Source organism: Martes martes (assembly GCF_963455335.1).
Source record: "Martes martes genome assembly, chromosome: 3".
Lineage (NCBI taxonomy): Eukaryota > Metazoa > Chordata > Mammalia > Carnivora > Mustelidae > Martes > Martes martes.
In genome coordinates this window covers 173265610-173276609 of record NC_137890.1, presented here as the reverse complement: position 1 = coordinate 173276609, position 11000 = coordinate 173265610, and positions in this window count along the sequence as shown.

Sequence of the window (11000 nt, the reverse complement as noted above, 5' to 3'; positions counted from 1 at the left end):
TAATGACATAGGGACTAATGGCTGATAAACAAAATCATTTATTAATTGCTATAGATAGCAAGCTGAGTATGGATTTTCAGGTAGAGTAGCTTATACTAACGCTGCCCACAAGGAAGAGAAAGCCTTAGAGGGAATTTGATGGAACATTAACAGAAAAAAAGATCAATGTTAACAGTGTTATGGTGTTCCTCAGCACATGGGTGGTACAAAGGTCATATACATTCTCAGCGAAAGCAGAAAATTATAAAAATTTCCTAAAAGGGCAAGGCCACTGTTTATTTTTAAAATTAAATACAAGATAATGTTGAATTTGTTTTTTAATGTTCTGCTAGTGGATGTATTTGTGTTTCTGTAAAGACAAATATAGCCAACTAACTGGTTCTGTTTTCTTGTGTTTTTAAGCTATTTTGTTTCAAAATATTTTTGGTTGAAAACACAGAATCTCTAAAAATCCAATTTCCTGTTCGTGCACCTGAAAACCCTGGATATTTGCCTATGATCAATTTATTCAAAATATAGAAATGTATCACTGCTTTCATGATAAAACATAAATCATTAGAAAAAGACTAAGTTAAAAGAGTTCCAAAAATTCCATCAATTGGGAAATGAAGTTTAGACTTAGAACGCATTCTATGGGGAATAAGGAGTATGATTTTGACTTTTTTTTCTCAGGGCCAAGCTATATTTAGAGTGAATGAACATTTACAAATTTCTAACAAAAGACTCAAAAAACAGTGATCAATCATCAAAATTAATTATGGTATGGGAAAGGAATAAAAATGTATATATTTGAGGAGGCTTTTCATATATGGCTTTTATGATATTGAGATATGTTCCCTCTATCCGTACACTGTGAAGAGTTTTAATCAAGAAAGAATGCTGTACTTTGTCAAATGCTTTTTCTATATCTATTGACAGAATCATATGGTTCTTGTCCTTTCTTTTATTTATGTAGTGTATCACATTGATTGATTTGTGGATGTTGAACCACCCTTGCAGCCCAGGAATAAACCCCACTTGGTTGTGGTGAATAATCCTTTTAATGTACTGTTGGAGCCTATTGGCTAGTATCTTGCGGAGAATGTTTGCATCCAAGTTCATCAGAGATATTGGTCCCTAATTCTTTTTGGTGGAGTCTTTGATTTGGGGGTCAAAGTAATGCTGGCCTCATAGGAAAGTTCCATTTCTATTTTTTGAAACAGCTTCAGAAGAAAAGGTATTAATTATTTTTTAAATGTTTAGTAGAATACCTCTGGGAAACCATCCAACTCTGAACTATTGTTTGTTAAGATTTTTGATTACCGCTTCAATTTGCTTGCTGGATATGGTCTGTTCAGTTTTTCTATTTCTTCCTGTTTCAGCTTTGGTAGTTCATTTATTTCTAGGAAGGAATCCATTTCTTCCACATTATCTAATTTGTGGGCATATAGTTGTTCATAATATGTTCTTATGTTTGCCTTTCTTCGGTGTTGGTTGTGATCTCTCCTCTTTCATTCACGATTTTATTAATTTGGGTCCTTTTTCTCGTCGTCTTGGTAAGTCTGGCTAGGGGTTTATCCATCTTATTAATTCTTTCAGAGAACCAGGTCCTAGATTTGTTTATCTGCTCTACTGTTCTTTTGGTTTCTGTTTCATTGATTTCTGCTCTAATCTTTATTAATTCTCTTCTTCTGCTAGGTTTTGGCTTTATTTGCTGTTCTTACTCTAGCTCCTCTTATAAGGTCAGGTTTTTTCGAGACTTTATGTCTTTCTTGAGAAAGGCTTGTATTGTTATGTACTTCTCTCTTAGGACCACCCTTGTAGCATCCCAAAGGAGTTGAAAATTGTGTTTTCATTTTCATTTGTTTACATGATTTTTTTAAATTCTTCTTTAATGTCCTGGTTGACCCATTCATTCTTTAGTAGGATGCTCTTTACCCTCATGTATTTGAGTTCTTTCCAAATTTCCTCTTATGATTGAGTTCAAGTTTCAAAGCACTGTAGTCTGAAAATATGCATGGAATGATCCCAATCTTTTGGTACCAGTTAAGACCTAACGTGTGATCTATACTGGAGAATATACCAGTATGTGCTCTATAGTAAAGAATATACCATATGCACTTGAGAAGACTATGTATTCTGCTGCTTTAGAATGGAATGCTCTGAATATATTTGTGAAGTCCATCTTGTCCAGTGTGTCATTTAAAACTCTAGTTTCCTTGTTGATTTTCTGCTTAGATGATCCATCCACTGCAGTGAGTGGGGGGTTAAAATCCCCTGCTATCATTGTACTATTATCAAAGTGTTTCTTTAATTTTGTTATTAATTGGTTTATATAATTGGCTCCTCGCATATTAGCATAAATATTTACAATTGTTAGATCTTCTTGTTGGATAGACCCTTTAGTTATGATATAGTGTCCTTCCTCATCACTTATTACAGTCTGTGGTTTAAAATCTATTTTGTCTGGGGGCACCTGGATGACTCAGTGGGTTAGGCCTCTGCCTTCAGCTCAGGTCATGATCTCAGGGTCCTGGGATTGAGCCCGACATCGGGCTCTCTGCTCAGCAGGGAGCCTGCTTCCCCCTCTCTCTTTCTTCCTGCCTCTCTGCCTGCCTCTACTTGTGATCTCTCTGTCAAATAAATAAATAAAATCTTAAAAAAAAATAAAATCTAATTTGTCTGATGTAAGGATTGCTACCCCAGCTTTCTTTTGATGTCCATTAACATAATAAATGGTTTTCCACCCCCTCACTTTTAATCTGGAGGTGTCTTTGGGTCTAAAATGACTCTCTTGCAAACCGCTTATCAATGGGTCTTGCTTTTTTTATCCAATCTGATACCCTGTGTCTTTGGATTGGGGCATCTAGCCCATTTACATTCAGAGTAACTACTGAAAGATATGAATATAGTGCCATTGTACTACCTGTAAAGTCACTATTTCTGTATATTGTCTCTGTTCCTTTCTGGTCTATGTTAGTTTTGGGCTCTCTCTTCGCTTAAAGGATCCCCTTTAATATTTCTTGCAGGTCTGGTTTAGTGATCACAAACTCTTCTAGTTTCTGTTTGTCCTGGAAGCTTTTTATTTCACCTTCTATTTTGAATGAGAGCCTTGCTGGATAAAGTATTCTTGGTTGCATATTTTTTCTCATTTAGGACCCTAAATATATCATGTTAGTCCTTTCTGGCCCAGGTTTCAGTAGATAGGTCTTTGCCAGTCTCATTTTTTCTACCTTGTAGGTTATAGACCTCTTGTCCTGAGCCACTTTCAGGTTTTTCTCTCTGTCTCTGAGATTTGCAAGTTTCACTATTACATATGGAGGTGTTGACCTATTTTTATTGATTTTGAGGGGAGTTCTCTGTGCCTCCTGGATTTTGATGCCTGTTTCCTTCCCCAAATTAGGGAAGTTCTCTGCTACAATTTGCTTTAATATGCCTTCTGCCCACCCCCACCCCCAAATTCTTCTGGGATCCCAATTATTCTAATGTTGTTTCACTTTATGGCATCACTTTGGGTTCTCCCCTCATTATTCAGTAGTTGTTTATCTATCTTTTTTTCTTTATTCTCCATCATTTTGTCTTTTATATTACTAATTCTCTCTTCTGCCTCCTTCATCCTAGCAGTTAAAGACTCCATTTGTTTATTAAATCTCATTAATAGCCTTGATTAGATTTTAGTTCTTTTATTTCTCCAGAAAGGAATTTTCTAGTGTCTCCTATGTTTTTTCCAAGGCCATCTAGTATCTTTATAATCATTATTCTGCGACATCTTACTTATATCCATACTTATTAGGTCCCTGGCAGTCAGTACTACCTCTAATTCTCTTTCTTGAGGTGAGTTTTCTGTCATGTCATTCTGTCCAGAGAAGAACAGATGAGTAAGAGAACAAAATACTGAAATGGCAACAATGACCCCCAAGAAATAAACACTAAACAAATCAGAAGAGACCTGAAACAAAAAAACAAAAAACAAACAAGAAGAAGAAGAAGAAGAAGAAGGGGGGGGGGGGAGGAGGAGGAGGAGGAGGAGAAGGAGAAGGGGGAGAGGAAGAAGAAGAAGAAAAAGAAGAACATACCATCAGGTGAACTGAACAGAGCAATACATTGGGTCCTGTGTACATTTTGTTCTGTTTGTTATAAAACTAGATCCCAAAATTTTAACAAGAGAAAAACTTATATATGTACAAAAATAAAATTAAATACAATGATATTCTTAATGGTATTTTCTCTAAGGACAGGAACATGGTAGGGATATCCACTATCACCACTGTTGTTCAACATAGTATTTGAATTCCTAGGCTCAGCAATCAGATAAGAAAAAGATATAAAAGACATCTAGATCAACAAAGAAGAAGTCAAACTTTCACTCTTCACAGATGACATGATACTCTGTGGGGAGAACCCAAAAGACTCCACCCCCAAATTGTTAGAACTCAGTAAAGAATTGTTAGAATTGTTAGAATTCAGTAAAGTGTCAGGATAAAAAAATCAATGTACAGAAATTAGTCACATTTCTATACACTAACAATGAGACAGAAGAAACAGAAATTAAGGAGTTGATCCCATTTATAACTGCACCAAAAACCATAAATAATATACCAAGGAATAAAACTAACCAAAGATGCAAAGGATCTATACCCAGAAAATTATAAAACAGTCATGAAAGAAATTGAGGAAGACACAAAGAAATGGAAAATTGTTCCATGCTAATGGATTAGAAGAACAAATATTGTTAAAATTTCTATGCTACCTACAGCAATCTACACATTCAATGCAATCCTATTAAAATACCATCAACTTTTTTCACAGAGCTGAAAGAGATAATCCTAAAGTTTGTATGGAACCAAAAAACCCCAAATAGCCAAAGGAATGTTGAAAAAGAAAACCAAAACTGGTGGCATCACAAGTCCAGACTTTAAGCACTGTTACAAAGCTGTAATCATCAAAACAGTATGCTACCAGCACAAAAATAGACACAGATCAGTGGTACATAATAGAGAACCCGGAAATGGACTCTCAACTTTATGGTCAACTAATCTTCGACAAAGCAGAAAAGAATGTCCAATGGAAAAGAAGACAGTCTGTTCAACAAATGGTGTTGGGAAGATTGGACAGCCACATGCAGAAGAATGAAACTGGACCATATCCTTACACCACACACAAAAATAGACTCAAAATAGATGAAAGACCTAAATGTGAGACAGGAATCCATCAAAATCCTAGGAAAGAACACAAGCAGCAACCTCTGTGACCTCAGCTGCAGCAACTTCTTTCTAGACACATGTCCAAGGCAAGGGAAACAAAGCCAAAAGTGAACTACTGGACTTCATCAAGATAAAAAAAAATTTTTGCACATCAAAGGAAATAGTCAACGAAACCAAAAGACAACTGACACAATGGAAGAAGATACTTAAAATTATCTTGTCAGATAAAGGACTACTCCCCAAAATCTATAAAGAACTTATCAAACTCAACACCCAAAGAACAAAAATAATCCAATCAAGAAATGGGCAGAACACATGAACAGACATTCCTCCAAAGAATGCTCAACATCACTGGGCCTCAGGGAAAAACAAATCAAAACCACAATGAGATGCCACCTCACACCAGTCAGAATAGCTAAAATTAACAAGTCAGCAAATGACAGATGTTGGTGAGGATGCAGAGAAAGGGGAACCGTCCTACACTGTTGGTGGGAATACAAGCTGGTGCAGCCACTCTGGAAAACAGTGTGGAGGTTCCCCAAAAAGTTGAAAATAGAGCTACCCTATGATGTAGCAAATGCACTACTAGGGATTTACCCCAAAGATATAAATGTAGTGATCCAAAGGGGCACCTGTACCCCCAATGTTTATAGCAGCAATGTCCACATAGCCAAACTATGGAAAGAGCCCAGATGTCTATCAACAGATGAATGGATAAAGAAGATGTGGTATATATATGCAATAGAATACTACTCAGCCATCAAAAAAAAATGAAATCTTGCCATTTGCAATGACATGGATGGAACTAGAGGGTATTATGCTAAGTGAAATAAGTCAATCAGAGAAAGACAATTATCAAATGATCTCATTCATATGTATAATTTAAGAAACAAACAAGATCATAGGGGAAGGGTGGAAAAAATAAAACAAGACAAAATTAGACAGGGAGAAAAACCAGAAGAGACTCTTAATCATAGAGAACAAACTGAGTGTTGCTGGAGGGGAGGGGTGTGGGGCAATGAGGTAACTGGGTGATGGACATTAAGGAGGGCATGTGATGTAATGAGCCATGGATATTATATAAGACTGATGAATCACTGAACTCTACCTCTGAAACTAATAATACATTATGTTAATTAACTTAATTTAAATAAAAAAACAATAAATTTTAAAAATGATCTATTTTAGGGGCACCTGGGTGGCTCAGTGGGTTAAAGCCTCTACCTTCGGCTCAGGTCATGATCCCAGGGTCCTGGGATCGAGCCCCACGTTGGGCTCTCTGCTCAGCGGGGAGCCTGCTTCCCTTCCTCTCTCTCTGCCTGCCTCTCTGCCTACTTGTGATCTCTGTCAAATACATAAATAAAATCTTTAAAAAAATGATCTATTTTATTTTGGCATTATGCCATATACATTTTCTTTTATAGGGTTGTAGCTCTTAGTTCCTCAATCATTCATCCACCTCCACTTTTCAATCAATGCTGTTGAACCCAGCAACACTGATCTCTGATGGGTTCTTTTTTTTTTTTTTTAATTTTATTTATTTATTTGTCAGAGAGTGGGAGAGAGAGTGAGCGAGCATAGGCCGAGGCAGAGGGAGAAGCAGGCTCCCCGCCAAGCAAGGAGCCCGATGTGGGACTCGATCCCAGGACGCTGGGATCATGACCTGAGCTGAAGGCAGCTGCTTAACCAACTGAGCCACCCAGGCGTCCCTGATGGGTTCTTTTTTACTGGACTCCTCACTCAGCCAAAATACTGTTCACCGCTGGAATTACATGTATTCTCCTATGTGTCAAGACACTTGGGCAAAAGCAAATCTTACCTTCAAGCCCAGAAAAGAATGGTTGGGATTACATTACAGGAGGAAATAGTGGCAAAAACCCAGGGTCCTTGAAAATGTACCTACTACATCCCTCTAGAGGACAGTCTTCTTTCCACTATAAGAGAAATTCTTAGGCTATAACTATGTATAAATTCATCCACTTCTGAAAATCCCTGAAAGATCAGGTAGAATCATCTGGCAGCATAGCCCATGAAGAATATAATGAGACAGACTTGTATTTATTTCTATCAGAACAAAAAATGGAAGTGCAGCTTCAAAGTTTTAAAATTAATTGTGAACTCATTTTTAACAATTGTTCTCAGAAAAATGAAATAAGAAGAACTAATTGGCATTTTTTGTCTATAATCTTTCTGTTTAATTTACACAGGTTCTAAAGTTCTAACCTATGGTATAAATGTGACCTACAAAATCATCCAGTATGTGCACCCACAATATCCACATGACTGTTTTCATTTTCATAAACAAACTGAACACACTGAATATTCAAACCCAGTAAAACTTGGAGTTTGAATAGCGTATTGGGATTTTTTTTCTGACCTAAACAAATGTTGCTTATGAACATCTAATGAATGGGTTAGTACAAAGAAAAGTATGGCAGAGGAAATACGTAGGAGAAATGAGCATTGTCATTATCCTTTTTCCAGAACTTTCTAAGGAGCACATCCAACCTTGTGAACATATCAAACAGTTAATTTGTAAAGAAATGACTCATCTATTCTTTGTCAGAGATGGAAGAATAACCAGAAAGTTTCCTCAGCATTCTGAGTAGTCCTTGTTAATTATAAAAATAGGTCCTCTTTAGTGAACACCTATGTCATAGACATTGCTAGTCACTTTACATATGTTCATCTTGTTAATTCTGCCACAGACTTTTGGTAAAATGCTTAATTTAGTTTTCTATTTTCAGAAGACCACATATTAAGGGACAAATAAAAAATAATAGCTGATAATATCACTACATGAATGTCTAATTAAATAGTGTGAATTCAGCTATGCCCTTATGGATACTCAACTACTGCAGAATAATAAAACTGAGCCATTGCAAACCACAAAATGCCTTGGATTAGGTCAATCCTAAAGTAGTAAGGATCTTAGAGATCATCTAATCTAATGCTTTCATTTTACAGGTGAGGAAACTAAAGCCTAAAGAGTTCATGTGATTTGTCCAAATGGTGAATCAATGTTATGAATAAGATTGAGCATTATAGCTTATCAATTAATTCTGAAACAGACTATTTTCAATTCGGAATTTTCCCCTTACGACTAAGATTTCTTCTATTTCTTTCAAGTAATAATTCAGACCTTCAGAAATTGTTTTTGGTTTGATTAATTTTTGTTATGTATATTTTGTGTTGCCAAAGATTAGAAGTGTCACTAAAAGATCAAAAGAGTCACACATCATAAAATATTTTCTTTTCAGTTTTACTGATATTTTTGAACAGTTAAAATCCATTGAAATTCTCTTGGAAATCTATATGCATCAGTCTACATATCAAAGACAAATGATGTGCTCTTTCTTGCCTACACAATACTGAGTTCATCAGCCATAAAGGAATATCAAGTGAGGTATGGTTTATTGCCTTTACAGCCAAATGGATAATTTTAAGGCTCATTAAAATTATAATTTCATTCTGAATGGCTGAATGAGGATGTTGGTAGTTTCCCCAGCTGGTTTCTTTTAGTCTCACATTTGTTACCACAAAAGCTTTATTAATTATCTGCAGGTTTCCATTATGACAATGATAATCAAGTAAAGCCATTCTATTTTTCAAGAACTATATGAAAGCTATTAATTTGGCTGAAAGATTAAAACAAAACAGCAAGGAAGTAATGTTTATTTCTATATAAATTATTATATGGAACTTAGATGGGAACTTTGAGATAACTGATGAGTTTAAAAACCTTATTTTTATACTCTCGCCAATGAGAAAGTTAAAATATAAACATCAGATTCCCAGTGTAACTATTTCTTTAGATTTAATCTGATGAGAGAATATAGAGTTTGACACTTTTTTCCCATATAATTAAATAATATTATACATAATAGGATGGTAAGCTCTAGAGTTGAGTTACCTTAAATAGTACCCTGGCACCACCAGTAACTCACTGCGTGGCCTTGGATAAGTTACCTGAGTTTCCCATGCATCAATTTCAGGGTAATATTAGCAACTATATCACTGGTTTAGAATGTGGGTTAAATGTAAAGTGGTTAGAATAGTGACTAGCACATAGTAAGCACTCAGTAAATGATGGCTGTAATTACTATTATTATTAGAATGTATTCACTGTTACCTACACTAATATATGCAAGGCTTGTATAGTTTTATATAGATTAAAATAATAAGTGATCCACAAGCCTAATGATGTTTACTTTTACTATAAGTAACCCTCAATTATGAAATAAAAACTTAACTAAAAAATCAATAAATAATCCAATTGACTCATTTGACAGTCTTAATTTTTGCTAATGGTAGTTGGGAGTTTTTTTTCTTTTGAACTAGACAAAAGTTCCCAAACTCTAGGATCCTAATTGCAAGATTGTGTGTATTTCCCCTACCATAGTCCCATCATACCACTAGAACAAATGGGGCCAGATTATTGTCTTCTTTTCCTAGATTAGCTGGCCAGTGGTCACCCATTTCTCTCTGAATGAAATGATGCCTTTGCAGATCTGGTTACTGACTTAAGTGCTGAGAGAAACAGGTTTTGTTTTGTTTTGTTTTTCCATCTATTTTAATAAATCGCAATAATTAATTGTCACTAAAAGCTGGTATAGTTAAAAGAAAAAAAAGAATTGGTTGTGTATCTTCAAAAAGCCACCAATAGTTTGAAAAAAAAAAAAGAAAATCTAAACAACAGATGAAGTTAAAGATATTTGTAACAAATCTGAGAAAATAGGGAATCTATATTAATTAATAAGAAAACACTAGAACACCAGAATAAATAACACACAAATGACAAAAAAATCATTTTTAAAAGTTTAACCTAATCAAGGAAATTGGAGTTAAAAATCAGATATTCTTTCACCTACACATTAATATTTTTAAGAATAATACTACTGAATACGTAGATGTGACAATATTGGTATGATAAGAGTGGTATACTTAATACTACTAGAAGTAATAAATGGTCTCATCTTCTCAAGAAGGAAGTTTGGATATATAATCAGTAACATTTAATAAAATATCTCCTTTGACTTAATTTTACTTTCAGGGATCAACTTTAAGACAGTAATAAAATATGCAGACAATTTACACTCAGATACTCATCATTGTAATACATGCAATACCAAAAACTAGAGAAAATCTGAAAATTCAACAAGGCAAATTCCTAAAATAAATTAAGATATATCAATGTGATAGAATGATATACAATCATGAATAGATCCTTTTCTTCATTTCTCTACGTTTAATATTCCCATTATCAACAAAACAATACTGAATATTTCTGCATCCGAATTTCTGTAAAAGGTGTTCAGAGTCATCAGAGATTTGAAATCCTGCACCAGACCCCTACTTCCTGCCCCGAAGTATATTTAATGGTTTTAGAGAAGTAGGATTCATAACTTAGAAAACAATATGGTATAACATATGGTAGGTTTCAACTGAGTGGCACACTGTAACCCACATTTCATCCCTAAATAATGTGCTTCAATATGATGTAGTTAACTTTTTAAATTAGCCTTAGAATGCATGTTTTTACTTAGCTTATAAAAAACTTCTAGAGAAAAAAATCTCTAATATCAAGAATACCAACCCAGAAACTGCTGAATTAATTAAATGTTCCTCTCTCTCTCTCTCTCTTTTTTCATATTTTGGAAAATTTAGAGCCATTTGTGTGACCAACTTCGGTAGGTGTGTGGCTTTTTTTTTGCTTCATCTTTCATTCCACTCTTTTGTGCCATCTTTGTTTTCATTGATTCACCTCAGTTTTAATTCAGGATCCTTTATTGATTTTATGTGTCTTTGTAAATCACC